This window comes from Vulpes vulpes, chromosome 16 (assembly GCF_048418805.1).
Source record: "Vulpes vulpes isolate BD-2025 chromosome 16, VulVul3, whole genome shotgun sequence".
Taxonomy (NCBI): Eukaryota; Metazoa; Chordata; class Mammalia; order Carnivora; family Canidae; genus Vulpes; species Vulpes vulpes.
The window spans coordinates 50,326,873-50,349,586 of record NC_132795.1 but is presented as its reverse complement, the minus strand read 5'-3'; the positions used below and the strand labels follow the sequence as shown (position 1 = coordinate 50,349,586).

Here is a 22,714-nt window from a genome sequence, read left to right as displayed (position 1 = left end):
CCCTATCCTCAACTTCCTCGCTTATGAAATGGGGCTCAGTCCAAGTTCTGACTGGGCGGACTTGTGGGGAGGATGGGGATCCTTGTGTGCACCTCGCCTGGCCCTAGCACACAGTAGGGGCTCAGTAACCCCCCACCCCCGCGCTGTATCTGACTGTAGTCCAGGTAGACCATGCTAGTGGCCTCCTCACAAACCCCCTGCTTCCTCGGCCACTCAGGGAGCTCTCCCTCCACTTCCCGGCAGCTCCCAATTGCTTGCCTCTCCCCACTCTCTTTGTTTCTTTCCTTAACCTAAAAGAAAGCATCACTGAGCCTCCCCCCACCCCCCCACCCCCCCCACCCCCGCCGTGCCTACAGCCCTGTGCTGATTCACTGAGGATCCAGGGTGGGTCTGACACAGGTCATAACTTGAGAAGCTGCTGGATGCCCTGTGCAATTACAACACTGGCGTGAGGTCCTCTGGGCTAACTCCCCATCCAGAGAAGGTATTTTCTGCATAGTGCTCCTGCTGGCAGCCATGCAGTCTTGGTTGAATGCCTCCAGAGTTGAACAGCTCACTACCTGTCTGGGTGGTGTTTCTGCAGAAGCTTTGTCGATATCCCGGCACCTTTACTGTTAGGACCGGATGGAGGGCAGGCCTACAGCAGTGGCTCTGGGTCTGAGGCACCTGGTTTTACCCGGGGAAACACACACCTGGTAAGATGGTCCTCAAAAATTGGTGAGGTGCTAATTGCAGTCCCCAGAAGAAGCACTGCAAGGAGTGCATGCGTGTTTTTCACACTTGCCAAGAGCCTGTGTGGCAAGGAGAAGAAGAAGGAGTCACTGAGTGGGATGTTAAACAAACATAGTACAAAAGGCTGGCCGCTGCACTCAGGAAACTGGAGAGCAAAGTTGAGGCATCTGGAGGCCTCGGGTTCCTTTGCCAGGGCTGGCTGTGTAATTTGCAGAGTGCAGTGCAAAATTACAACGTGGGGCCCTTATTCGAAATGGTCCAGAATGTCAGAATGGCGACAACAGAGCCTCAAACTGAGGGTGCGCCCTTCCTGAGTGTAGGCCCCCCTGGGGCCGATAGATCACAAGCCCACAAAGCTGGCCGTGCTCCTGGCACGTGCTCACACCACGTGCCGAGGCCCGAGAAGACCCACAGGCAGCTCCCTTGAAGGAGCGTGACTCCTCTCCTGCATCGATTCTCTTTTCCATCACTGATGTCACACACTAATTTTAGAACATTTCGAATCCTCACAAAAAGAAGAAAAATATTTCCAATCACCTGTGAAACCGCGCTCAGAAATAGCTGGCCGGAGGGCTTTGCCCACCTTCAAAACTGCTGTGAGTTGAAACAACATCAGCATCTTAGCCTCTCGTTATATAATATGTATCGTTTTATCTTCTGTTTGTTTCGCCAAATATTTTATCACAACTCTTTCCTAAGTCAGAAGATACTGTCAGTTGATTTGTAATGGCTAATATTCTATTGGATACGGTTTTTATTTTTATTTTTTTAACAACCCTCGTTATCGGACATGGGCTAGTCCCAGTTCTTTCTGTTATAAATGGCACTTTGGGGAAGGCCTGTGTGAACATTTCTGCACATTTCCTAGGGGAGTGAAGGCTCTCAGGCCCCAGAAGCCCCTTGGGGTGTCTCTGCAATTTTCAGGTTGGCCAGGGCCTGAGCCGCCAGCCCCCTGGCAGTGGCAGTACTGAGAGGACTTCCCTGACTGGCATCTTAGTTGTTCTTTTTAGAGAAACCCCAGTCCTCCTGTGGCCGACTTGTCTGGGCGGTACTGAGCACCCTCCTGCACCACGAAGCGCCAACTGATCGCATTCACGGCCACCCCAGGAGGGGCTGTCATCAGCCTCCTTTACAGATGAGGACCCCGGGCCCAGGGAGCAGAGGCACCGGCCCGAGGACTTCTGTTGTGAGAAGGACACATTGCTGACAACGAAGCAGAAGATGGCCCCTTATCCTGCCAAACTGTGGCAGGATTTCAAAGTCCAGGCTGCTTCAGTCACTAAGCCTATCAGGCTGGGAAGGGAATAGGATTGTGCTTAGCATGGTGCCCGCTCTTGGGCAACGCTCAATAAATGGTGGTGTGGAGAAGCAGGAGGAGGAGGGAGTAGAGGGGGAGGAGGATGGGGATGGGGAGGAAGAGCACAGCCAGGAGGTGGAGGTTATAGCCCCCTTAGCACATCAGGGCCCTGCAGGACATCTGGTCACTTGACCAAAGTCCCCTGAGGGCGGGGACAAGGTCTATGAACCCAGCCCAGCACTGCCCACCGCAGATGAGCAACGTGTAAGGAGTGGATAAGTAGACAGGCTCCTTCAGAGGCATCTGGACACGTGGGGGACGAGGGGAGGTGGCATATTGGTTTCCTATTTCTGCCGTAAGAAAGTTCACTGATGTAGTGGCTCAAACTAGTGCAAGTCCATTAGTGTGCAGCGGTGGAGGCTGGAAGTCTGAAATGACTCATGGGCGAAAGTCCAGGTGTTGGCAGGGCCGCTGCCTTCTGGAGGCTCCTGCATTCCTTGGCTTGTGGCCCCTTCCTCCATCTTCCTCTGACCACAGCGGGGCCAGGCTCCATTTTGAAGGGTTTACAGCATTAGATGGGACCCAACTGGTTAACCCAGGCTGGTGTCCCGGCTCTAGGCCTTTAACTTCATAGCTGCAGTGTGGATTCAGACGGTTCTGGGTTTGTTGCTGCTCTGAGCAAAGTCCCGCCAGAGGCCCTACTGGCCTCACCCTTCGCCTACTGCAACGAGGGAACTCCTGGGAGCTCAGGCGGGTTCTCTGCTCAACCAGCAGGTGAGCTGCTTATCCTCACCCCAAGCCCGCAGGGCAGGCAGAGTGGGCAAGATTATCCCAATTTTACAGGTTGGTAAACTGAGCCCCAGAGAGGCTGGTAACTTGCTCAAGGCCATTCAGCTGGCAAGGGGCAGCTGACCTTTGGTGATAGCTAGACCCTAAATCCAGGTCTCTGCGGGGCCTGCCACCTGCCTCTAGGAATACAGACCTCCCTGGCTCTCACTTAACCACAGCCCTTGATTCTTTGCAGAAGGGTGGTGGGCCCTCTGCCCCTTTCCCAGGACAGGCAGGCTGTTCTCAGGGACAGAAGGGCCACAGGGCAGCCTCTGGCAGGGGCCTTGGGTGAGCGTGGAGGGATCTGGGGGCCTGAGCAGGCCGCAGGGCCCAATTGCAGCTTGTGTGTCAATAGGGTGAACATGTGGATGGCAAAGGGCAGAGGCGTCCGTCTGTCCCAGCCAGACTGGCAGCTGCTTTACCTGGTCCAGCCGCCCACCCAGGGCCTTAGGGATGTTTCTTTCCCCAGCCCCGGCACAACATGTAGACCCGAGCTCTGCAACATTGCTCTGAATAAGGACACAATGTTCCCGGGGCAGGCGGCTGGGGTGGCCCTCTCCACACAAAGGTAGGCCAGGGTGTGCACCCCAAGGCTGGGAGTGTGCAGAGGACACGGTGGGCCTTCCCTCCGGGCCGCGGGCCGCAGCCACTCCCACCAGGGCCTGGGCCTGGGTCTGGCATGGGAGGAGTTAAGCTGCAGCGGGCACCTTGGCACCCGGAGCTGCCCAGAATGTCCGGCTCCCCGCCCCCACTGCTTTTCTTCCTTTTTGCCTTTTTCCTTCTTAATTAATCATACGCTGCTGCCCAATTTAAATATGGAAATGCCCGCGCCCGGGCGATGCAATTATTCCTAAGGCCGGGCGGGCTGTCCGGCCCCGGGGGCTGCGGGGAGCATCGTGGCATCGCCTCCTCTCTGGTGTGTGTGAAATTATGTGCACAAAAGGCGTCTCCTTATCTGAGTGTGTGAACTAAATAAATAAATAAGAGCTTTTGTTTGTTTGCCGGCTCCTGCACATGACTGTTTTGACTAAAGCGCCCGTGTTGTCTGTGCCTTTATGGGCCTCAGGAGAGGGGGCCGGGCCGGGGCGGGGGCGGCCGCCGGGCATCTGGGCCTCTCCCCCGCGGGCACCCCGCGCCCCGCAGCCCTCCCCGCACACGCCCTCGCCGGAAAGTTCCCCTGCCCGGGCCGGGCTCCCAGGCAGCTGGCACGGTGCCAGGCTCGCCGCCGAGCGCGGGCAGCGGGGTGGGGCGAGCGGAGGCGGCGCTGAGGACGTGGCCGGGCGCCCCGGGCGCCAGCCGGACCCAGGCCCCGCAAGGTGAGGGCACCCCGGGTGGGCGCAGGGTGGGCACCGCGCGGCGGGCGGGCCCGGAGGGCGGGGGGGGCGGGGGCGGGGGGCACAAAGCTGGGCAGTGCCAGGCGCCGCCGCCACCGGCCGGGGCCTCCCTCCCTCCCTCCGGGCCGGGCTCCGCGGAGAGGCCGTGTGCATGGGGCCCGGGCGGGCTGTGGCCGGAGGAAGGCCGGAGCCGCCAGGCGGGGCCCGGGGCTGTCAAGGAGAAAAACATCCCAAGGCCTGCAAATTGCTGCTCTCAGCTTTTTTTTTTCCTCCTCCTGCTTGGGAGGGAAAAAAAAAAAAAAAAAGCAGCGCTTCCTCTGGAGGCGGATGCAAAAAGGATGCAGACTTTTAACCATCTCCTGCACCCGGTCCTTCCCCAGCAACGTCCAGCCCCGGGCCTGGCACCTTGGCCACCCAGGGAGGGCGCATGGTGAGGGCACCAGATGACTTTTTCTGGGATCTGCTACAAGGCCAGGCCCCGTGGGCCTCCCCGGCCAGAAGCTGGGCCCAGTGCTTGGGTGTGAGGATGGGAGGTCATGCGGCACGTGGTGGCCGCGTGGGCAGGAGCAGCCACCTCCCCTGCCACCATCACCTGCGCTTGGTGGCCTGGTGGCTTTGTCTCTCAGCGCCGAGCAGGGTGCTCAGGCACAGCGCTGGGGCATGTGTCTCAGTTCTCCCTGACTTGGGGCCTTCAGCCATCCTGGGATCCCCCGCATTTCTCACGACCGATTTTTGTGTTTAAAAAATAATAGGGAAAGTTTTCTGGCGTCTGGTGGGGGCTTCACACAGCCTGCGTTCAGGGCAGTACTTAAGGAATGGATTCTAGAGTGAGGAAGGTGATCTGGTCCCTGGAGGAACAGCAGGCGAGCTCCAAATGCAGAAGGAGAGGCCCAGGCACCTCCTGGGGTGAGGATGCTACATGGGGAGCCGTGGCAGGAGCTTGGGGATATAGTGGTCTGGAGAGGGACAGTGCCTGCCCATGGATACATTTTAATTTTAATGTTTTTTAAACTCAGAAGAAAAAAATGACTATAATAATTCTGAATATATAATGACGAATTCAGCCTGGATTATATTTGCCTTCATACCAATGCAGTTATAAGATACCATTTTTAATATGTGCAGAGGAAGGAGCCATGAAAACAAATGTGTTGGGGTCCGTGAAAGTCATAATGAAACCCTGGGCTGGTCCAGTCTGTCCCAGAACAAAGGGTCAGATGTCTGACTCCAGGGAGGCCTTTGGGGGCCACCTGGGTGCCCTGCGAATCTGGCTTCTCCGAAGGCCGGCTGGGACAAGTTGACATGGCCAGCTGTGAAGAGGAGCCAGGGCCCTGGTCTGTGTGTGGGTGTGTTCGTTCCTATGCACACATATGTGTTTTACAAAGGGTTCTCAGGCACATGAGTGCGGGATACTCAGTTCTGGAGACAGGTGAGCACGAGGCTGAGGTCAGGTGTGGCCACAAGAGCCTGGTATGCCTGGCCCTTGGGCAAGGGGGCTGTCACTGGGCCAGGAGCCTCGGCATCTCCCAGCCATTGTCTCCTTGGGAGAGAGCAGGCTTCGGGGCCCATTCACAGCCTAGCCCAGCTCTGTGTGGTGGAAACATAACATGAGCTGCAAACAGAGCCACATCTGTAATTTGACATGTTTGAGCAGCCACATTTTTAAAAAAGTAAAAATAAACAGGTGAAATTCACTCTAAAAACACAATTTATCTAACATATATTCAAAGTAGACTATTTCAGTATATAATTTTTTCAGTATATAATTAATATGAAATTATCAATGAGGTTTTTCTCTCTCTCTCTTTTTTTTTATATTGAGTCTTTAAAACCAGAGTGTATTTTACACATACATCTCAGTTTGGATGGACTCCCCGAGTTTCAAAGGCTCAGTGGCCACATGTGGCATGCGGTGAGGGACTGCTGTATTGGGCAGTGCAGGTCTAACAGGTCCCCATGCCCTCCCCACTCCACCCCAGAGTTGGGGAGACTGGTTTTTCTGCTTCTTTTCTGCTGGCGGCCCTTCTTGGCCAGGGTCAAGGACGCTTGCAGTGGCTAGTCAGGCCCCCAACATCCCCGAGAGCTGAAAGAATGGGTGTTGGGACTGCAAGCTTCCAGGATGAGGGGGGACTGCTGGAAAGTGCTTCTTCGGCTGTGCTCCCAGACACCAGGGGGACGGTACAAAGGGCTGGCTTCAGGGTACAATAGTGGGGCGGTTAGTCACAGTGCCGGGCAGCGGGCAGGCACACAGAGCTCCCTGTGTCTGCGCCTGGCCTGGCTGGGCCCTGCAGCCCGGTTTCGCCTGCTGGTTTCCCATCTCTGCCCGTGGCCTTTTGTTTGCACCCTTCCCTACTCCCGGATTAACCCCCTGCTACCCATTGCCTACCTGGCTGCCCAGCTGGGGCGTCCTTACTAAGCTCTAGTTTCCATCAGCCACCCTGGCCAGAGGCGAGCTCCTTCTAGAAGCAGAGCTCAGGCCTGCATGATTCCCTTGGCATCTCTTGGGAAAGAGGTGTCGGAACAGCTTCCTCGCTGTGGCTATGCGGCATTTGTGCAGCTCGAGGAGAGATTTTTCGCCTGAGTTAGGATAGCCGCGTGTGCCCGGCTCCCCACTTAAAGATCCCATCGGCATTTGAGAGTGTTCCCCGTGCAAGGGCCGTGCATTGCTGCAAACAATGAAAAGCCAAAACTGTGAAAAATTAAGGAGTGGCCCTGAAGCTGGCGCCTGCACTGCTCATCTTAAAGGGAACAGACTGATATAAATATTTTAATCCTGTGCATAGATGATGGATAAGATAAAATAAATTAGTCATGTCCCAGCCCTGTCTGGGGATACTCAGAAAGCAGGACTTCCATCAGGATTTGTACCTTGGTAGTTATAACTGAAATCTCCCTCCTAGCTTGCAATCTTAGCAGCTCCAAGATGGAATTAGCTGTTTGTTGTGATTTGACAGTTAAATTATTAACACGTGGAGGAGGTACCTGCCCTCCAAAAGGTATAGAGCACAGGGAACAGTCTCTTTTTAATTAAGAATTATCTCTGCAGAGATTCTGCATTTTGAATTTTCTTTGCTAAATTAAAGCGGCATGTGTTTTTATTTTAGAAGGCAGGGATGGTTTGCTGTGCCCTGTGCGAGAAGAAGGAAAATAAAAGGTCTTTTGAAAATGTGCCCATCTACCCACAGCTTAAAAAATCCAAGTGCCAGACGTTTTCCTTGGAGAAAATAAATGTCTCCAATTTACTCATCTTACCTGTTGATTTTATATATACATTTTATAATAATTATTATTTTTAAAAATAATGTAATCCTTGTCTGAAAGTGAAGGTGTCTTTGGAACGTAAAAAGCCTAGGCTTGCTGACACCACTATGTTAAAAATCACCACGTGCCAAATCCGGGCCCAGTCCACTCTCCGGACCACTCTCTGGTCCACGTGCTGCAGCTCGTCCAACTTCTGCCTCCCGAAAACAAGTGATGGAAGACATATGTTCAGCTCACATCATTTTGTTCTGATGTATTTTAAACCAGTTAAGATGATTTTAGCACAAAGAGTGGTGTGTCTTACTTGCTTTCTGAGAGCCATTGGATTTTCAAGCTGGAGTACAAATTTTTTTTTCCCCAAATCCAAATTTAGAAATTGCCTTTTAGAGTAGAAGACAGCATGCTGGTTCGCCTTTTAACTCGATGTGAAAGAAAGATACTTAAGATCAAATACATTTGATTTGTAGATTTGTTCCCAACCGTTGTCATCAAGGGGCTGGAAATGGCCCCCTTTTTTGAAAAATAAGATAAGAAAAGGTGTCTTCCCACACGGGCGTGATGAGCTCTTCTGGGGTGGACTCTAGCCCCAGAGGTTCCACAGACATGTATGTGAGTCATCATCCTATGCATGTTTTTTCCTTCCCAGGGGGAGTGTGGCAGTCGACTCTAACATCTCCCTGTGACAAAAACAGTCCTTGCCCGCTGAGCCACCAGCACACCTAGGCCAGCCACTTACTTCCCAGGGTGACCCATACCTCGCAAGTGATCAACAGACTCTGTGCAAATACCATTATTTTAAAACAAACCCAACAAAATCTTCACTAATTGTGGTTCTGCCCTGGCCGCTGGCACCACCTCCAGTAATGGAAAAAAAAAAAAATTGGAATAACGGGAAACACAGCCGATCCCTGGGGAGATTGTCTCCCTCGCAGGAAGGTACCAGAACGAGGTAGGGAAGCTGCTGTGGACACATGGGAGACTCCGAGCCTCCGTTCCAGTCCTGGGGCTCTTTGCTTCTCCAAGCCTGTTTCCCAGTTTTCAAAGGAGCAGAATGGTGTCCATCTGAGCCCACTGTCAAGGGCCGTTGCAGAAATATTGCAACGGCAGCCAATATTTGCACAGCAAAGCTGCCCAGTTTCATTTTCTGTTTGCAAGTGTTTTTCTAAAGGGTAAAGTGCTAGAGACACGTGAATGGCCATTATCATCTTAGTAACTTCTCTGGCAATATATGATTATTACCGTTTATGTGAAACTCATACATATTTAACAGTAATTCATTTCATTCTTATAATGAATTACATCTACTTGACTTATGATAAATATAGTTGCATCGGTAATACGATCCTTCTCTGAGTATGAAAGCAATACACGCTCATCGCAGAAAACTTGGAAAATACAGAAAAATGCACGTAAGGGAAAAAATTGTCCAGCTCCCTCACCCCCACCCCCCATGAAAGCTCCGTCATATTTTTCCGGGATTTCCTTCCAGGCTTTCTTCACTGCCACCGTGTCAGGTCTTGCAGGCACCTATGTTCGGAAATAACCCCAGGACTTCTCTGCTCCATGCCTGGGTCCTCTGTACATTCCTGTACTCTGGGTCAGCTCCTCCCCGGCCCACGGGCCACCTCCTTCAGGCAGGCCCCGTGCAGGCCCTGGTGTTCCCCGAAAAGACCTTGGCCTCCGTGGCTCCCAGCCTTCTTAGAAATTGGGAGCTGTTCTGGGAGCCACGTCGGGGCAGGCCAGACAAACCGCCAGTCCGGCTCCATGGCGGAGCTGGGACTGACTCGGGGTGTTGGTGGATGGGGGTGAGTGGACTAAGATACGGCCCCTTGCAAGGCCCATGCTGCAGCGATGGGGAAGAGCTAAGCTAGGCCTTCTCCATGCAGGACAGGGAGAGAGGGCAGAGGACCGGATGGGGAAAGGGGTGAAAGAGCAGGCCTGGGTTCTGGATTCTCGGCAAAGAAAGCCACTCGGGGCAAATCGCCTCTTAGACGCGCAAAGTTTCGACCGAACTGTTGAGATCATGTTTCCAAGGTGTTCAGAGGTATGGTCCCGACTTAAACCCACCACACGGTTGGCGGTTAGTGCCAAGTAGCTTGGTAGGCAGAAATCGGCCAGCCCTTTAGTGCAAGGGCACCGCTGCCAAACGCCGTGTCGCAATCAGGTATGTGCCTTGGCTGGTCCGCAAATCCGTCAGGCCTCCGGAGGGGGACAAACGGACTCCCAAGTTGCTTTCTGGGGGGACCGTGATCGGGGGGCATTCGAGAATTTCCAAGTTCATTTCTGATAGGAAAAAATAGAGTCTATGGGGTCTGCCTTAATCTCCCTTTGGAAGAATGCACCCTTCCACACCCTCACAGCAGATCATCAGAGATTTATTAATAACCCGCATTGCAGACAGACTTTACAGGCAAGGCTGCTGGTGTAGGGTTAGTTACAGCAGAGAAATATTAGCAAGAAATGAAATTTGGAATAATAGGGAATGGTGGCGTAAATTATCACGTAACAAAATAATGCAATAGTGTGTCCCTGTTAAAATGCTGCTGACAAAGAGTTTGTGACAGCGTGGGGATGAATGGATACAACATTTCACAAAAACTAAATATGTATGTAAATTACGTAATTGTAGGCACATGTTTACTGTTGGGAAGGAAAGCCAGAATATTATTTCTGAATAATGACATATCGGTTAATTTCCCTTTTTCCGTGTATTTTATACTTGAATTATTTATATTTTGTGTCTACTGCTTAAAAGATATCTACCTTAAATATCTGTCTTTAAATTATCCAGGCTTTAGACTTTTTTGTCCTTTCTCTAAACACATGGTATTTTTATAAGCAGAAAAGAAGTAATTTTTGAAGACCAGTGAGTAGAAATACAGACAAATGGCATATTTTCCTTTAGTCGTTGTGGATAGATAGCATGTAGCAGAAATATTCGTTAGACCAACAAATATGCATAGTGAGTAAATATTATTCGTTTCTTATAAAAGATTTATACCTTGATAGCTTATTAATCAAACACTACATGGGTTTGCTAACCAAACATGTATACTTGCACGGCCAGTGCATAAAAATCTCAACTAAGGCTTTGTGTGGATTTAAGAAGTATTTTTGTCTCTTTAGCAATAGCATCAGGAAGGAAAAAAAAAAAGGCATCCTTGGTCTTCTCGGATACTTGGTCTGATATTTGGTCTAACCACCTATGGTTAGACTCGGTGTTTGATTGGGGGTTTGTGCTTTCTGCTTCTACTGCTTGGCAATTTAAAAGGTTCTTCAAGTTCCTATCTGGAGAAGTCTATAGATTTTGGATTCATCATGCCAGATGATAAACTGCGGTCTTCGGGTGGAAATCTTGGTTTATTTATACTCATTATTTGCCTTTGAAAAAAAAGAAAGAAAATACTTTTTCTCCCCCAGCTGTACTTTGCAGGACTTCCATATCTCAAAATATTATCCCGCAGTCTTAAGTCACCTGCTGATTCACAGCTGGAGATGCATGGGAGCCTCTCTTGTGTCAAGACACGAGGCGAGCATTTTCTTTTTTAACCACGATGCTACGGGATTTTGTGATGCGGAAAAATCTGTCCACGCTTCCATCTAAAATACGCTTAGCCTTCAAGCAAGTGTCATTTTCTTCCCCGTAAAATGCATCTCCAGGACCAGCAGCGTTGGGAAGGGTAGATAGGACCTTCGCGGCGCAGCGGTCTGGGAAGTAACGCAGTGCACCCCGCCCCCGCCCCGCCCCGCGGCCCTGGAGGGCCTGGGGCGCGCTCGGAGCCCGCGCCAGTGCCCAGCCCTGCGGCGCAGGTGAGCCCCGGGACCCGCCGGCGGCGCGCGGGGTCCCCGCTCCAGGCCCCAGCCCGCGCTCCTGCCCCCCCGCCCGGCCTGGCGGGCGCAGCCTCAGTTTCCCCGGCTGCCCCTGCGGGGGGGGCCGGCGGCGGGCAGGGGTCTGCGCGCGGTAGGCCCGGCCGGCCCGGGAGGCGCCCGGCTGGGAGGTCCCGCCGGCCTCCGGGGCGCGACCCTCTAATCCGCTTTAGTCAATATATTGTGCGCTTTACTTCGGCAAAGTAAACAGGGCGGGCGAACAAAGCGGCGGCCGCCGGCCCGCGACTCCCTGACCCCGGGGTCGCGCCCTTTGTTCGCCCTCAGTGGGGCCGCCCCGCCGCCCGCCGCGGCTAATTGGGGCGCGTGCCGCGGCCGCCGCGGACCCCGGGCCCTGCCCCCAGCCGGTGCCGCCCCGAGGCGGACCCCGCACCCCGCACCCTGGACCCGGCTCCTGCTCCGACCCGGCCCCGCACCCCGAGGCGGACCCCGGACCCCGCACCCCGGACCCCGCACCCCGCCCCTGCTCCGACCCGGAGGCGGACCCAGACCCCGGATCCCCGACGCGGACTCCCACCCGGATCCTGGTCCCCAGCTCGGCTCAGGACTCGGACTAGGACCCTCGCCCCCGGCTTGGACCCCGACCTCTGCCCTCCGCAGACCCGGCCGCCGCCTCCGACTCAGGCTGCAGACCCCGGTTCGGACCCCGGGCCCCGCCCTGCCCTAGCGGACCCGGCCGCAGGCTCAGACTTCAGGCGCAGCTCTAGAGCGCCGGAGGCGGACCCCAGGCCCCAGGCCCCAGGCCCCAGGCCCCAGGCCCCAGGCCCTCCGCCGCCCCACCCCGCCCCGCCCCGGCCCGCGGACCCCGCCCGCCGTCCTGCGCTGCGAGCCCGGGGGCTGCCTGGTGGAGGCGCACGCGGGCCTCCCTGCCTCGGAGCCGGGACGTGGTCCTGGACCCCGCGCAGCCCGGACTCTGGCCCCCGGGGCTGCACCAGACGCCCCCGGCGCCGATGAGCCTGGTCCGCGGACAGACCCCAGGCCGCCACCACGGCCATGTGGGTACCTGTCCCCCTGGGGAAGGGCCCCAGCACCCCAGCAGGAGGCACCTCGAGGCAGGGCCCTTTAGGCTAAGCACAGAGGTTTACTGTGCCTTGTTTTTCTTTCTTGCTCTTTATTTCTGCTGGGAATGCGGCAGATGGGAAACAATCAGAGATCCAGGAAGCTGGAATTCTGAGTCCCCTATGAGGGAAAATAGGAGCCTTCCGACCCTTCCCCTGCTCGGCTTGTGAGCTCTGTCCCCCAGTGGGCCTCAGCACCTGCCGGGTCCATGGGTAGCTTCGGCTGGAGATGCTGACCTGTTATTAAGGCAGTTGACCTTAAAGTCAGGCCTTGGCCATTCCGTGTCCCTGTGTTCTTTCTCTTTCCCTCAAGTTCCAGACAAGGTTATAATTTTTTTAAAAGATTTTATTTATTTATTCATGAGAGACACACAGAGAGAGGCAGAGATATAGGCAGAGGGAGAAGCAGGCTCCTGTGGGGAGCCAGATGTGGGACTCGATCCCAGGACCCCAGGATCATGCCCTGAGCCAAAGGTAGATGCTCAACTCCCGAGCCACCCAGCTGTCCCCAAGGTTATAATTTTTAACCCAAAAAGCTTTTGAGACTTAGCTCCTTATAACTTTTTTCTTTATTAAAGATTTTTGTCTGTTTTTTAAAAAGTACTTTCTCTTGTACTTAGGTGCAGAAAGGAGTCATGGAAGAGTTTGCCATCAGGGAGCAGACTGGCTTCTGGTTCTTGCTCGGTCTGCAGAGCCCTCAGGCCTACTCCTCATCAATTTCGTAGTTGTATTCGTTTGGCTTTGCTAGGGAGACTCTTTTAAGTCCTACGTTTGTTTGTGAAACATTCGAGAAGATTTGGTGTTCTGGAGTTGCAGGCCATGCCTGTGGTGGGGACCAAGCTGAGGTGGAGAGGGTGCATGTGAGGAGCTGAGAGTGCATGTGAGCTGGCCGCCAGGCAGGTGTTGTGGTAAATTTCTATATGTGGTGCAGATCTCTGCCAGAAAGGGAAGCCCCCTGGAGACATGCCCTGCTAGTCTCCCCTTCCCTAGTACCATTCCCTAAAGAACCCCATTTCCTCTTTCTTTATCCCCTTCCTCGCTGCTGGTCCTTCACCACCACAGCACCTACCTGTCCTTCCTCTGTTCTGAGAAGCAATAGGGTCTCATCTGATCACCCTTCGTTTGCACCTGCAGAATGCTGATGTCTAGGCCCAGGCCCCTGGCCACCCCTCCAGGAGAGAACTGCCGCGGTAAGCCTCTCCGCAGGCAGCCAGTCGTCAGGGGTCTTTGCTGATGTGAGACCTGGAGATTTTCCCGAAGCCATCCTGGTCACCTGCTTGGCCTTTTATATTGAAATGCCTGGCATGGGCCTACCAGGTTCATAGAGGGCAGAAAGCAGAGAGGAAGGCTCAGATGGGGCTTGGAGCCATCCTGGTTGCTTGGCTGGGGAGATCCTGCTCTCGGGGTGTTGCCCACCCCCCCCCATCCCTGTCCCCAGCAGAAAGGATGGTAGAAAGCATCACAACCCCTGAGCTCAGACGAGGCTGCTTTGTTACAAGGACTCTGGCAGGCCCAGCGGCAAGCTTGTGTCTGCGATTTTACACTGGAGGTAGACTCATCCCAGCCAGATTTGAGGGGGAGATCAGGATGCACCTGGCTGGGAGGGGTGCACGCCTCGGATGACCGAATCTGGCTGCAGGGGTGGGGGATCGCCAAACCCGGCCAGCTTAAGGCAGACCCAGATTTCAATGGGGCTCTGTTTTTCCTGGGAACGGTTCTTACCTATAAAATAAGCCTATGTGTGTACGAGTAGGAAGAGGTGGGTGGTGATGTTGGAAAAGAAAGAAAGAAAAGAGAGAAAGAAGAAAGAAAGAAGAAAGAAAGAAAGAAAGAAAGAAAGAAGAAAGAAAGAAAGAAAGAAAGAAAGAAAGAAAGAAAGAAAGAAAGAAAGAGAATCTGTGCAATATCAGCCAAGTCACTGTTCCACCCACTGGAGACTCAGTTTCCCTGGCCTACAGGGAGGTATAATGATTCTTGTTTTGTCTTCCTCTTGGGTTGTGAGGATCCCATGAGACAGAGACAGGGGAGAAGACTGTATAAATTATGAGGCGCCTGCTGTATGCACTTGAAATATCAAGTGTAGGAAAAGCCCTTTGCTATAAGGCTGCTGTTTTATGATTGAAATTCCTAGTGACTCATGTGGTGCCTGGCACAGACTACATGCTCTGGGTGTTTCTGTTGACCTGAACCATATTGAAACCCTCTGCATTAGCTATAAGAAGGACGTGTGGGCCAAGCATGGTAAGAATTGGGCAAGGTAAAGAACATCGGCATCCTCTCGAGGCCTCTGGACATGTCACCAAGATGGCCCCCAGTTTGGGGGATCCAGTATGACGGCTTGGAGACCCTCCTACTTCTGGCACAGACACCTGAGAGCTGTGAATGTTAATCCCAGAGTCCAAGCCCAGGCTCTGTCTGCAGCCGTGCCCAGCCTGGCTAGGGTAAGGGTCTGGGGGGGGGCCCGAACCCCAGCCCAGCCCACAGAAGGTGACCTTCTCTCAGAAGAATCCAGGCCACGTGGCTCCCAGACCTGCCGGTGCAGAGAGTCCACCTCAAGCCCGGCCCTTTGCCTCATTCCCGAACACTGGCCTTGCCACTTTTGTCCTAATGACAAAGAATGAGGTCAGCTTGCTTTGCCACCCACAGATCACAATTTTTTATTCCAGGCAAAGCCTTTCTGTATCTGAGATCGGCCCTTGTTATCTACGGCAAGGTTATGTTTTCACTGGCTTTGGGTGTTTGCACGTGTGGGATGAAAAGGGAAGTGGCTCAAAGAGAATGCGGGTGGGGCCACCCCATTGCCTGGTTAGGGGCTCTCCAGGAGGACCTCAAATCAGCTCTAAGCCGTAGGGTGGCAAAAACTTGTATTCCTGTATACACATACACACGCATGTACACACACACACAGGCAAGTGCGTGCACATGCGCACACACACACATCCCAGGATATCCTCGTGTTGTTAACATTTAACGTTCTAATTTTAAATTTTGAGGCACCAACTGGCTGTCTTAAGAGGCTCATTCAGCCTGTCTGCCTTGGAGCTATTTTATTTACAAGTCTTTGCGTGGCGTCAAAGGGCTCTGTGTTTCTTGCAGACTGTGTTCGGGTGGTTGAGTGTTTTGGTTTTTGGCCACAGCTGGTTAGTTTTTCCGAATCTGTAGATCCAGGTGTGCGTTGAGAAGTTTTGTTTTTTTTTTTTCTTCCCCCAGCGAGAGAGGTTTCCCAGTGAGCCTCGGAGTCCTCCTAGAAGTTTCCGGCGTCCTACGTGTGAGAGACTGTCAATTTGGGGGCTGTCGGTGTGCAGCAAGGAGGCGGCAGTGACTCCTCCTAGATAAGGAGATGCAGAAGGGGCCACACTGGGAGCAGGATCGCATAGCAAATTTAAAACACGGAGTTGAGAACCTGGTTAATGCAAAGATATTAGCAAAGGCATGAGCCCTTGGTTGTGGTGAAAAATTGCTTCCTGGGAGCCTCGTGGAGAACCGAGCCTGTGCACGTCTCCCCTTATTTTGAAATAGATTCTTAAAATATATGTTCCTTGTCTGAAAATTACATCAACTCTTATTTTCAATGCCATCTCTTACCTGGTTGCTTACATTATCACTTTCTTTTGGTTAAGAGGAATGAACTTTGTGTCCTTTTAATATTAGGAATTACACCAAAAGTTGCTCTATAAATAGCAAGAAACAAAACAGAACAAAAGCATCAGCTTTCTTGTTGAGTATTTTTCTTCACAGCCATTAAATATTATCTTGTCTTGAAGTGATAAATTTAGCTAAAACATTTCTTTACTTTTGGTGGAAAGGGCACATATGAAAAATCCAGCCTTAACCTTGTCTTTGTGGTAATCAGATCTAAAAGCTACGATATGTAGACACATTCAGAAAAAAATGAAACTGCTGTTATGTATGAAGCAAATCACTTGACTATGTGGGTGAAATCATATTAGATTTTAAGAAAATAAAACGAGAGTATTTCAGTAAGACCACCACACCACGGTCAGATTTCAAACTGAACTTGAAACTGTCTCCTCAAAAATCCTTCATTCTGCATGTGATCACTTTGCAGGCAGCTTGGGTTCTTTGCAATCATTTTAAAGAGCAGATCTGTGAAATCTTGATTTTAAAAAGCGTTCCTGCTGTCCTTTGCAATTTAACAATGAACCTTTTGAGTTCTAAATCAGGATTTATTTCTTTTCTTTTCTTCTTCTTCATTCTAAGGGCTTATAATTTACCTAGCTCCCTGAGGAACTGTATGGGTAAGAAATGATACTAAAGTTCTCACTTCATTTGTGGGGGAGAAAAAAAAATTGAACTGACTTTCAGCAGTATTTTTAAAAATTTAAAAATAAACATTTGACAGTTTTTAAAGTTTAAAATTGCTTTAAATGTTAAATAGCTAAAGTCTGCTTAGATGTGATTCAAAAAGACTACGTAGTTATTGAAATAATAACGATTTCAGGCTCCATACAAAGGATTGATAAGATGCAAAAATATTTCAAAAAAAAAAAAACATTTCAAATAAATCAAGGCTTTTCAACTGTGAAATGAAGGCATTCCTTGGATATGGGGGGGAGAAATTATTTTCAGATTTTCTGTCTTTTCATTTTTGCAGAAATAGGTAACTCTTTTACTGGAAACTTAAATTCTAAATTCCAATCTGTTTTTAATTGCTAATATAAATTTGCTATACGTGGCCACTAAATTCTTTAGGAAAATGTCCATTTCCTAATTAATGATGATTCCATTTTAGAGATTGCAGAATTGAACAACTGAAATAAATTCAGTGCCCACTTCTCTTTGAGAGTTAATTTTGATTTTTAAAAACCTTATTTTGTTCTGTGCTTTTTGTCATTCCTTGTAGAATGCTGAGAACCTCACTTTGGCATTTGGTATATGCATGTATAACTAGAGGTATTGGCCTGTCATCCTTAATTCATTTCTTCTGATTTGTGTTGTTACTACTTCAGAATGAAAAAGATTCAGTGCAATTCCTCATCTGTAAGAGGAAATTTTTGATACCAGCATGTCAATATTATATAAGGCATAGTCATATATATATGTATATGTGATCGGACACTAATATTTATTGCAAACTTCTGGTTATTTTACACTCTCCTTTTATTTGAGAAAAATTAACCTCTTACGAGTGCTTTCAGGGTTGTTAGACTTTTTTTTTTAATATACATAGACAGGTAACACATCATGAAAGGTGGATGTGTGGACTTCTAAAATGACAAAATAGCTGCTCACAGATTCCTAAACAGACCTGTGAATACATGGATAGGGAGTTACTACCCATCGGTCAGGAGGGAGCATGGGGCATGCTACTGATCATCCTCAGGGCAGGCACGCTAAGTCTGTTCCCTCTCTGTCTCTCTCTACACACACACACACACACACACACACACGCGTGCGCGCACACACACATTTTTTAAAGGAAAGATACAGAAATGGTCTGCCGGTATGCTGGTTTTTTGTTTTGTTTTGTTTTTGTTTTGTTTTGGTGGGGGAGGTGGCTGCTATCGTAGAGTTCTGGCCTCTGCTTTCTTCCTCAAACATGCTTGTCCTATGGCCAAAGTTTTATTTCAGTTGCTAGTGAACTAATGTCAAGGTTAGACATGAAATGGGGTGAACTAAAGCAAAAGATTTTTGAAAATGCTTCATTATGTTGGCAAGAAGGAACCCTTTCCGGGGTGCTTGCTTGCATTTACTTACCCAGCCCGAGACCCTAACTCGATCTTTCCCTTGGTTTACCTGTAGTGACACTAGCAGGCTTCTTTCCCCCCTTGTCCCTTCCTCAACTTAGCTCCGCAAGAGGAAAAAAAAAAAAAAAAAGCTTACCCAAGGGAAATTGATGCCAATGGGTTTGTGCGCAAATCACTGAGAGTACAAACGAAGCCTTCATAAAGTAGGGGTACAAGTTATGACAAAATAGGCAGATCGAAATGGAATCCCACACCGGCAAACTACTTTGAGACAAAAGCAACAAGAACAACAACAACAAAAAGAAGAAGACGAAGAGGAGGAGGAGGAGGAGGAGGAGGAAGAAGAAGAAGAAGAAGAAGAAAAGAAAAAAAAGAAAAAAAATCATAAGCCTGGTTTGCCTTTACACGCAGCACCCAGAGCCTTCTAGCAGCTCCTCAAAAGCACATTGTGTGGGATGACTGAGGAAGGGGCATCTTACCCAGGAGCCGCCACGCTCTGACAATCTCAAGCTCATTGGGCCAGCTCTGCAAACATCATTATTCTTGAGTGTGCAAGCTGAATGAGTGTGCAAGTCGAACGTTCAAAACCCAAGTGAAAATGTAAGTTTTCACTCACACGCATCCTGCTTGCTTTAATTAGATTAAATGCATCTGTTTACTAAGTCCTTGGAATGCCTTGGATACTGACATTTTTTAACTGTTACAAGTCGCTGAGCTGAGAAATAGAGATAGTAAACTGGAGTGTCTGCGGCCTTCCTAGGCTGGTCTGAGGCCGGAGGCTGAGCCGGGGACACGGGGGCTCAGGGGCAGAGCAGGAAGTCGCCAACTGCATTCCCATTAGGCAGATCTTGGGATAAATCAGGAAAAAATAACTGTATAAGTCTGATACTGTAAACATCCGGGTCTATCAAGAGCCTTCCTAGGACGTATTTTTTCGAGATCTGACCTCAGGCGTGGTGTGGTCCGCAGGCACAAGCCCGAGTTCTTCCAGGAAAACTGTCCGCCGTAGCACTCACCAACAAAGTAAATCTTCCAGGTTTCCTTTTCGATAATTTGAACACGCTTTTTAATATTATTTACTCTGAATAACGTAGTTTGATAGCAAGTTGGAAAAAGACTTCGTAAAACCAACCTGCATAATGCCCAATGGAATTACCTGAGTGCTATTATTTTCCTTGAATAAAGGAGAATTTGATTTCTGAATTTGCAACCAAATTATATGTAAATGCTTGCCAAGTGTAGCGGGGGATAAAAAAAAAAAAAGGTGTGTGTTCTCAAATATTGTTCTGACTCACCCAGTTCCTTGTTTTACCAAATAAAAATTGGGAGGAGGAAAGTGGCATTAAATTAACTTATTACTGTGTGTGAGAGCGAGAAAAAAAAATCAGCTAATAAAAAGGTTAGCAAGTCGGCATGATTATACAATGATTTCAGGTGAAAATTACAAAGCTAATATGCTAGCATTTGCTCCTCGCCTTCAATAATGATACAGTTGTCAAATTTGTATTTGTGCCAAAGGAACAAAAGTTGTAAGTGGCATAATGTAAGATAATCTCTTTTTCTTTGTGGCTTTTTAAATTCAGTGTTTTAATCCACCAATTTAATCACAAAACATATATCACATTAGTTATAATATTTATAGTGTTTAGGGAAGTGATTATAAATAGATTAGAGTGTAGTTGTTGGATGTAGTATTTGTGTGCGTGCGTGCATGTGAACGTTATCACAAAGGTATGCACATCTCTAGGGTTTGCACTTGGGATCGGTTTTATGTGAAAATAGTAACCATATATTTATTTTCGAAATCCCCGTTCGATCATTACGGAGCTTGCTCATTATTTTGGAAAAACAAGGTTTGGTATTAAAAGGGCCCGAGACATAGTGTGTTTAGATCTCTGCATTCAGCCGGTCTCTAAAAGCATTTTGTTGTTCTGGAGTCCACAAAGTTGTTAAGCCACAGAATGTCTAATGTGTTTTTTAAAGCAGTTGAACCATATAGTAGAGATGGGGGGACAGGCAGGGTGTATAATGCCAGTTGGTGCTTGGGATATTGCTCGGTGTGGCCCGAGGAAGAGGAAGGTGATGGGCTCTGGGCAGCTTTTTGGGACTGCCCTACGCATCCCCAGCCCGCAGGAACGTGTTCTCTTATCCCACAGCCCTGGTCTGGGGCTGGAAATTGTAATAAGGAAGAAAATTACAAAGGACTGTGCTAGACAGGAGAGCTTGCTCTGCTGTATTGCTAGAACACGGGCACGGCATACCCGAGTCTCAAGCCACTACAAGGGCATCCTTTTCTGAGGAAAGAGGAGCACAGAATTCCTGGGCTTCCAGCTCTGGGCGCCCCAGTCCTTGACCACCCTGGAACTTCCTGGGGGAAAGGGTGAAACCCACCCCGTTGTGAAGTCACCCCTGCTTGGGCTGCCGCTGCTAGGCTGGTTGTCAGCAGCTGTGAAAAGTGAAAGTTGGTCAGCATTTCAATGAAAAGATGAACCGGAAAACATTTCTACTCCATTTTATAAAACTCGAATTTTCTCACAAAAGTGAGAAAAGTGGTCCCTAGAAAGAGGCCACTGTAAGAGCTTAGCACCCAGGGAAGCAATTTCGGAAGATTCCTTAATATTAATATATCTCAGACTTTTGCCCCCCCCTCCACAAAACCATGTTTGTGGTGTGTGTGTGAGTGCGTGTGGGGGGGTCCAGTCACAATTCAAGGCCAAGGTCACAGGGATCTAGGGAACTTCCGAGGTGGGTCGGTGGGCAGCCCAGGCCCTGGCAAGGCTGCCCCAGCTGCCCAAGCCCAGCCCTGCCTCGGGCAGCCAATTCCCCCTTTCTGGGCAGTCCAATCCAATATAGAATGGAGTTTCCTGGGAAGCAGGGCACACGAGGAACTTTTGAATGTACCAATGGCATAAAAAGTATATATATTTTTATGACAACGAGCAAGTTTCAATTGGTTGACAGAAATGGCGAGATGTGACGTCAAGGGACACTGGTTAGAATGCCAAGGCCGGCTGGGGGGGGGGGGCGGGGGGGGAGGGAGACAGGCACAGAGAGACATTGGGATGGGGCCCAGGAGGCCTTGTTCCTCTTGGGCCCCCGTCGCGGGCGTCCGGGGACAGCCAGGTCCATCTGGCTCTGGGAGAGGGCATGCCCGCACAGGGGCACAGGGAGAGGGGTCCGGGCACGGTTACCCGGTGTCGTCCCGGAGCGCCAGGGGCCCAGGACGGCCTGTCTGCGGGGAAACCACTCAGGCGCCCCCGCAGAGCCGGCAGGAGAAGCCGCTGCGGCCTCCTTGGCGTTACAAGCGGTGTCGCGACCCCCGGGCGGGGCGCGGGCCGGAGCCGCGCGGCCCCCGGGCTGTTGGCAGTGCGGGCGGGCGCGGAGAGCGCGAAGCTGCGGCCTAGAACTTCTCCCCGCAGCTCCTCCGCCCCGGGCCAGGGGAGCAGGAAGTTGCTTCTGCGGGGAAGGAAGAGCGCGAGCTCGGAGCTGGGCAGCGGCCCTGGGCACCGTGCCCCGCCATCCCACGCCTTCCCGGCACCCAGAGGGCACCCCCCCTCCGCCAGGCACCTTGCGCGCCCCTCCGTCTCCGGGCTCGGTGCGCCCCCGCCCCCGCCCCCACCGCCCCTGGCATCGCGCCCCTCCCTCCGCCGGACCCGCGCGGTCCGCAGAGCCACCGCGGGGTCGCCCTGGCGCGCACCCTGCCCTGCGGGAAGCCCGCCGCCGCCGCGGCCGCGAGCCCCGACCGGGGACCTCGTCTAGAGCTCCGGGGCACACGCCGGCCCCTGCGGAGCCGAGCCGGCCACCCTCGCACAGGGTCCGCGCGCAGGCCGGAGGCCGTCGGTCCGCCCGGGGTCCCCGAGCCCGGCCCGAGCCTGCGCGCGCGCCCCGCGGCCCGCAATCATGGCAGCCGGCGCCTCGGGACGCAGCGGCCCAGCGCGCTCCGGCCGCCGCCTCGGTGCCAGGGCGGCCCGGCGAGCAGGGGCCGGGGCTCGCGCCCGCCCGCCCCCCGCCCCCGCAGCCCCCGCAGCCCCCGCAGCCGCGCAGCCCCGGGGCGCGGAGCCGGAGGCCGGCGGGGTCCTCGCCGCGCGGTGCCCCCCGGCCGCGCCGGCTGGCGGGCGGGGCCGCGGGCCGGGGGCGCGCGGCGGGGAGCGCCCGGGTCGGCGTGCCCGCGGGGGCGCGCACGCGGGGCTGCGGGGCGAGGCGCGGGGCTCGGGCGGCGAATCCGCTGCTCGCGCCGCCCGCCCCGCCCGCGCGCGCCGGGCCCGGGAGGAGGGTGCGCGGCGGAGCGGGAGCGGGAGCGGGAGCGGGGGCGGGGGTGGCGACCGGGGAGGGGCCGCGGCCCGGCCTCGCCCGCAGCGGGCACGGCCAGGGGCCCCCGGAGGCCTCGTTGGTATTCCGGGCACAGCCGAAGCCTTGACCTCCCCGCGGAACAGAGGCGCCCGGGCGCGCGGGCACGGCCGCCGTCCCCGGGAGGTCTCTCCCGGCTGCGGGGCCCGTAGGCGCCTTGCTTCCCCCCCACCTCCCCGTCCCCTCCTCTCCGGGTCCCCCGTGCCCCCTCCCCCGCCCCGATCCGGCGGCGAAGGGGTGGGCAGGGAAACGCGCTCTCTGGGA

General features: G+C 52.4%; 1 long non-coding RNA gene across 1 annotated transcript; it reads left to right on the top strand.

The window, feature by feature from the left end:
- Positions 1-3,962: 3,962 nt before the first annotated feature.
- Positions 3,963-19,306, top strand: LOC140595971 (uncharacterized). The gene is made up of 2 exons (XR_011997990.1): positions 3,963-4,173; positions 15,606-19,306. It is a non-coding gene; the product is annotated as an uncharacterized lncRNA (long non-coding RNA).
- Positions 19,307-22,714: the final 3,408 nt, after the last annotated feature.